This window comes from Cebus imitator, unplaced genomic scaffold (genome assembly GCF_001604975.1).
Source record: "Cebus imitator isolate Cc_AM_T3 unplaced genomic scaffold, Cebus_imitator-1.0 Scaffold616, whole genome shotgun sequence".
Lineage (NCBI taxonomy): Eukaryota > Metazoa > Chordata > Mammalia > Primates > Cebidae > Cebus > Cebus imitator.
This window is the reverse complement of record NW_016107931.1, coordinates 400,969-407,414: the sequence shown is the minus strand read 5'-3', so window position 1 is coordinate 407,414 and position 6,446 is coordinate 400,969. Positions and strand designations below refer to the sequence as shown.

Sequence of the window (6,446 nt, the reverse complement as noted above, 5' to 3'; positions counted from 1 at the left end):
CTCCCATCTCAGCCTCCTGAGTAGCTGGGATTACAGTCACATGCCACCATGCCCAGCTAATGTTTTTGTATTTTTAGTAGAGACGGGGTTTCACCATGTTGACCAGGATGGATGGTCTCGATCTCTTGACCTTGTGATCCACCCGCCTCGGCCTCCCAAAGTGCTGGGATTACAGGCTTGAGCCACCGCGCCCGGCTGCTTCTAAATTTTAAGCTGTCCTTCTTCATTCCTAGGCATAGGCCGAACTTACTTTGGGAAGGAATTCAGTTCATGGTTTGTCTCTGAAACAAAATTGGTAATAGCCCTTTCCTGAAAAGACCCCCTTTTCTTGCCTGAGGTCTGCCTTTGCAGGACTAACAAATCAGATACAACATTAGAAATTACAATTTAGGGGTCATGCAGCCTCTGGCTCCAAGAGTCTGAACCTCCCCAAATTGCTCCTGGGGATAACATTACTATTGTAAAACCTAAGAACAGTGCTTGAGTGATTTTGCAGACCCTGCTCTCCAGTGGATGAGCTGACACCATCCAGGCCAGTAATCTGACTCTTATCAGTTCTGCCATCTCACCCAGGAACACAAAACAGCAAGAAAAACTCACTTCGACCCTCTATGATTCCATCTCCAACCTGACCAGTCAACACTCCCTACGTCCCAAGTTCCTACCTGCCAAATTATCTTTAAAAACTCTGATCCTCGAATGAATGCTCCAGGAGACTGAGTTGAGTAATAATGAAACTCTGGTCTCCTGCACAGCTGGCTTTGCATGCATTATCCTTTGTCCATTGCAATTCCTCTGTTTTGATAAATCAGCTCTCTCTGGGCTGTCAGCAAGGTGAACCTGCTGGGCAGTTACAGAGATCATGTAGAATTGGTACTATTTCTTCCTTAAATGTTTGATGGAATTCACAAGTGAAACGATCTGCGTCTGGTGTTGGTTTTTTGTTTTTGTTTTTGTTTTGAGACAGGGTCTTGCTCTCTCACCCAGGCTGGAATGCAATAGTGCAATCATGGCTCACTGGCCTTGACCTTCTGGGTTCAGATGATCCTCCCATCTCAGCCTCCTGAGTAGCTGGGATTACAGGTATATGCCACCACACCTAGCTAATTTTTTTTTTTTTTTTTTTTTAGAGACAGGATTGGGAGTTTTCTTTGTTGGAAGCTTTTTTTTTTTATAAGTAGGAATCATATTTCTTTAATAGATACAGGACTATTCAGCTTATCAATTTTTCTTAAGTGAGTTTTGGGGATTTGTGTCTCTTAAGGAATTGGCTTCTTTAAGTTTAATTTATGGGTATATATTTGTCTTTAGAACATTTTTATTGTCCTTTTAATTTCTGTGGGTTCTGTAGTAATGTCCCTCCTGCACTCCCAGTCATTAGGTCTTGTCTTTTATTCTTGGTCAGTCTGGCTAGAGGTTTTGTTTTTTTTCTCCCCCCAGAAACGAGCTTTTAGTTTCAATGTTACTGGTTTCTTTTCTTTTTTTTTAATCTTTCTTTTCTGTTCTGTTCTTTTCCTTTCTTTCTTTTCTTTCGTCTCATTCTGTTGTCCAGGCTGGAGTGCAGTGGCATGAACATGACTCACTGTAACCTCAACCTCCCTGGACTCAGATGATCCTTCCACCCCAATCTCCCAAGTAGCTGGGACTATAGGTGCACACCATCACACCCAGCTGAGTTTTGTATCTTTTGTAGAGATGGGGTCTCACCATGTTGCCCAGGCTGGTCTTGGACTCCCAGGCTCAAGCCGTCTGCCTGCCTTTGCCTCTCAAAAGTGCTGGGATTATAGGCATGAGCCACTGTACCTCAATGTTACTGGTTTCTGTTCTTTACTAATTCATTTCTTTTTTTCTGCTTGCATTAGGTTTAATTTGCTCTTATTTATCTAGTTTATTTTTAAAATAATTGAAATATTTTTACAATAGAGATGGGGGATCTCACTGTGTTGCCTAGGCTGGTTTCAAACTCCTGGGCTCAAGCAGTCCTCTTGCCTTGACCTCCCAAAGTGCTGGGATTATAGGCACATGCCACTGCACCTGGCCATGGCTCTAGTTTCTTAAAGTGGAGACCTAGATACTGATTTGACACCTTTATTCTTTTCTAATAGAACATTCAGGCTATTCTTCCGTAACTCCGGCAATCAAGAACTCAGTTCTTCTGGAGGCAGCCCAATCTACTTTTGAAAACTCTAATGGTTAGAAAGTTTGGTTTGGTATTGAGCTGAGGCTGCTTCCAGCAGTCGCCACTCTAGATTCTTGTTCTGTTCTTTACAGTGTCACTGAATGTGTTTTCCGAGCTAGCATCTTTAGCTCTCCTGTCTTTATTCTTCCCCTAAGGGCCAAGCACTGTAAGAGGTTTCTACATCTCCCTCCATTTCCCAGTCTTTACTTCCTTTCTCAGCAAACAGAAATATCATGCCTAGTTGTATGCCATGGCAGTCTCTCTAGCAAAGATGACCAAGGACGACTTTGTCACCAAGTTCAGTGCAACCCTTTCGGCCTTCATCTTATTTGGTGTCTCTAAAGTATTAGGCACTGTCCTCCTCAGCTCCTATAACAAGGTGTTTCTTTGTTTCCACCATTTTGCTTTCTCCTTTTTAGCATCTTTGCAGATTTTATCTTTGATTGTTCCTTAAATGTTGAGGTTTTTTTAATTCTATTGTCATGGTTTTTCTCATTGACTCCCATGATTTGAAACACCACTCACTGTCCACTATTAATCAAATCTGTGTTTTCATCCAGACTTTTCTGCAAAGCTCCAGACCTGGATATCCAACTCCTTATTCGATGTTCCCACTTGAATATTCCACAGCTCACTGTTTCCAAAGCTGACCACCTTCTCCCCTTATCACCTAGGGGTCCTTGTTCACAGAATGACACAATCAACACCTCATCTGCCCAGGCCTAAACCCTGGGTGCATCTTCTCTCTTTCTCCTATGAAAACCAATCCGTCTTTATCTCCTGCAGATTCTCATGTTTGATTCTTTCCACAGTTCTCCACACCAACCACAACACTATGAGCTCCTTAACGGTAGGGATGGCGTCTGTATTTCTGCCTCTTATCTCCAGTGCCTTGCATATAATAGTTTCTCAATTATTTATTAAATGACTAAACATTTGTTACTCTATGTTTCTTAGATGAGTAAATAAATTTGTCCACAAGACAGTCCTCCAAGTATGAGAATGCTACTATTACAGTCATGCATTCATCCAACAAATATTTATTGAGCACCAGGCACTCTTCTGGGCTTTGCAGGTATGATGCTGAACAAGTTAGACTAGATCTTTGCCCTCACAAAATTTATATTCTAGGTGACAGACAGATTAAAAACAAGTAAACAAAGCAGAACATTTCAGGGTAATAGGCTAGACAGTGACTGGGGTTGGGAGGGGACTACCATAAGGTAGTCAGAAAAGACCTTTTTTGTAATCCCAACACTCTGGGAGGCCAAGGCAGGTGGATTGCCTGAGCTCCGCAGTTCAAGACCACCCTGGGGCCAACATGGTGAAACCTCAAAATACAAAAAGATTAGCTGGGCTTGATGGTGCATGCCTGTAATCCCAGCTCCTCAGGAGGCTGAGGTAAGGATAATTGCTTGAACCCAGGGGCTGGAAGTTGCAGTGAGCCAAGATTGTTCCACTGCACTCCAGCCTGGGCTGCAGAGCGAGACTGGCTCTCAACAACACAACAACTTTTTTTCTTTTTTCTTTTTTTTTTTTGAGAGTGATGTTTGAGTTGGTGACATTTGGCTAGAGAATGGAATGAGTTGGTGACACTTGATTAGAGAATGGAATGAAGCAAGGGAGCCAGCCATGCAGATATGAGGTAAGGGCGTTCCAGGACAAAGGCCCCCAGGCAGGGGACGAGCTAAGAGTGCAGTGATGAAGAGACTCTCAGTACGTACAGCAGGAGGCCCTAAAGGTAGGGAGAGACCAGATCAGGTGGGGCCTTGTAGGCAAGGGGCTGAGGGTGAATTTTAAGTGTAACGAGGAGCTACTGAAGTTCCAGAGGGCTGGTATGCATAGCCCCACTGCCAAGTTTTGTCTTTTTTCCAAACATTTCAGTTGCTCCAAGAAATGTCTTACTAAGGCTGACCATTGCATGAACTATCAACTTTCTGTTTTGTTAATATGGGTAAAGTAGTCTTGGGAGCCACCTTAGGGGATAGAGGAAGGGAAAGAGGGCTCTGAGTTCTCTACAAGAGTAATGCTGCTGCTTTGTTCATTTTACATGATGAGATTGTTCAGATTTCTTTTGGGGAGACAGTATTCCATTTACCCCTTTCAACGCCCCTGCCACCCCAATGCAAACTGAAACTGCAGGACCAGAGGTTCTCTGGGGGTGCTTCCTGCTGGCATACTTCTGTGTGTGCTTTTGTAATGTCATTTATCAGTGAAGGTGAGAAAGGTGAAGGATGTGATTTCCTAAGAGATGGAAAAGCATTTGCCTGGAAGGTCCCAGAAGATGAGCTACATGGCCATTTGCATGATGAGGTGGCTACACACTCTGCAACACCTTTTGTGGAAGCTGTTTGTTTGACATTCAAGCTGAGATCATTGTGACTGATAAAAACATCCATTTTAGAGCACAGAAAGGCCTACATAAGTGATCCAAACAAGCTTCCATTGTGGGAGCCCAGAAAAGGCTGACCTCCCTCTTGTCTGATCCTTATCTTAAAGGATCCACACTAGACCATCCACTCTGCCTAGGAACCCATCAAGCTGTGCCCTGCTAGAAAGGCTCCTTGCTGCGGCCTGTGAGGACCACCCAGCCTGGGTTTCCTCTCCACTTGCCCCGCTGGCTCTGACTGCTCCAGCTATAGCAGCTGTTTGTTATTCAAACATGCTGTTTGTGTGGCCATCACAGAATCTTCACGTCTCTGGAATGCTGTCTAATCCATCTTCTCCCTTACTCTTTGCTTAGTCAATTCCTGTTCTTTCAGATGGCAATTGAAGGAAGCACTGTTCCTTTTAGGAACACTTCCCTGACCCCAATGCCCCCCTGCTCATGTAGGTTCCCTAGTTAAATGTCCTCAGAGAATGAAGTTCTTTTCCTTTTCAGCATCTTAACTCAAGCTGTATTCCACATTCCATATGTGACTAGTTCATGAATATCTACTCCCTAACCACTGAATTTTAACCTCCACAAAAGTAGAGACAATGTCTATCTATGACCATATTTTATTCCCAATAGTGAGCACAGTGCCTAATATACAGTAGGTGCTCAATAACCATGTAGAATAAAAGTTGCAAGGCTCAGTATGTGAGGGAATTTAACCTTAGAACACAATCTCTCCTATTTGGGGCCCATGTGTTTCTCATTACAAGAATAATAAAGGAAGTATTAGTGCTTCAATTTTACTGATTATGAACTATAGGAAGTGGTTTTAAGAATTGTCCATGTAGTGGAATTTTCAGGTATTTTAAATTTTCTTTCCCATTCTTTCCCTTTTTTCCTACCTGTATGCATTTACTGTTTTCTACATGGAGCATATATTACTTTAAAAAATTAACTTGAAAAAAAGAACCCTGAAAGCAACTACTTTTTCCCAACTTGAAAATAAAGAGCTTTGGGAGTCTCGCTGCTGGAATCAGAGGGGAGGAAAAGAAATCCTAGCATGCCACTTGGTCCAGCAAAGAAAAATATTTGCATAGGGGCCAGGTGTGGTGGCTCATGCCTGTAATCCCAGCACTTTGGGAGGCCGAGGTGGGTGGATCACCTGAGGTCAAGAGTTTAAGACCACGCTGGCCAATATGGTGAAATCCCATCTCTACTAAAAATACACAAATTAGCTGGGTATGGTGGCACATACCTGTAGTCCTAGCTACTTGGGAGGCTGAGGAAGCAGAATTGCTTGAACCTAGGAGGCAGAGGTTGCAGTGAGCCAAGACTGAGCCACTGTACTCAGCCTGGGTGACAAAGTGAGACTCCATCTCAAAAAAATATTTGCATAGGTTTCATGCAAATAGTTTTTGTTTTAGGCTACATTTAGGGACAAATGATGGATGCAGAACAAAATATAAATATTATAAAAAATACAGCAGTGATGTAGTAAAAGTGAAGCTGACAAGAGGCAGGAGGTGGGAGCACCAGCGGTGGTAATTCAGTCTTTTGTCCTTTCATGGAAAAGAATCAAGATACGAAATCATGTTACCAAAAGCGGCAATAGAGGTGTAAGTATATTCTCTATGATTACAAAACAGAAGCAGTAATATAATCAAATGTTGAAAGGAAGAGACGGGGAGAGATGAGCTAAAATCTCATCTTTCCAAGTAGGGAGTCGATAAGTAATGTCTAAAGTAATGTCTAAATTAAGAAACAGGTTACCCTTGGCCGGGCGCAGTGGCTCACGCCTGTAATCCCAGCACTTTGGGAGGCTGAGGCGGGTGGATCACCAGGTCAGGAGTTCTAGACCAGCCTGGCCAACATAGTGAAACCCTGTCTTTA

General features: G+C 43.1%; 1 protein-coding gene and 1 long non-coding RNA gene across 5 annotated transcripts in view; one reads left to right on the top strand and one right to left on the bottom strand.

The window, feature by feature from the left end:
• Window positions 1-6,446, bottom strand: part of CYFIP2 (cytoplasmic FMR1 interacting protein 2) — a 142,355-nt gene that overhangs the window by 15,391 nt on the left and 120,518 nt on the right. The window lies entirely within an intron of this gene.
• LOC108295047 overlaps window positions 1-6,446 on the top strand; it is a 29,994-nt gene that overhangs the window by 8,732 nt on the left and 14,816 nt on the right. The gene's annotated exons all lie outside the window — the stretch shown is intronic.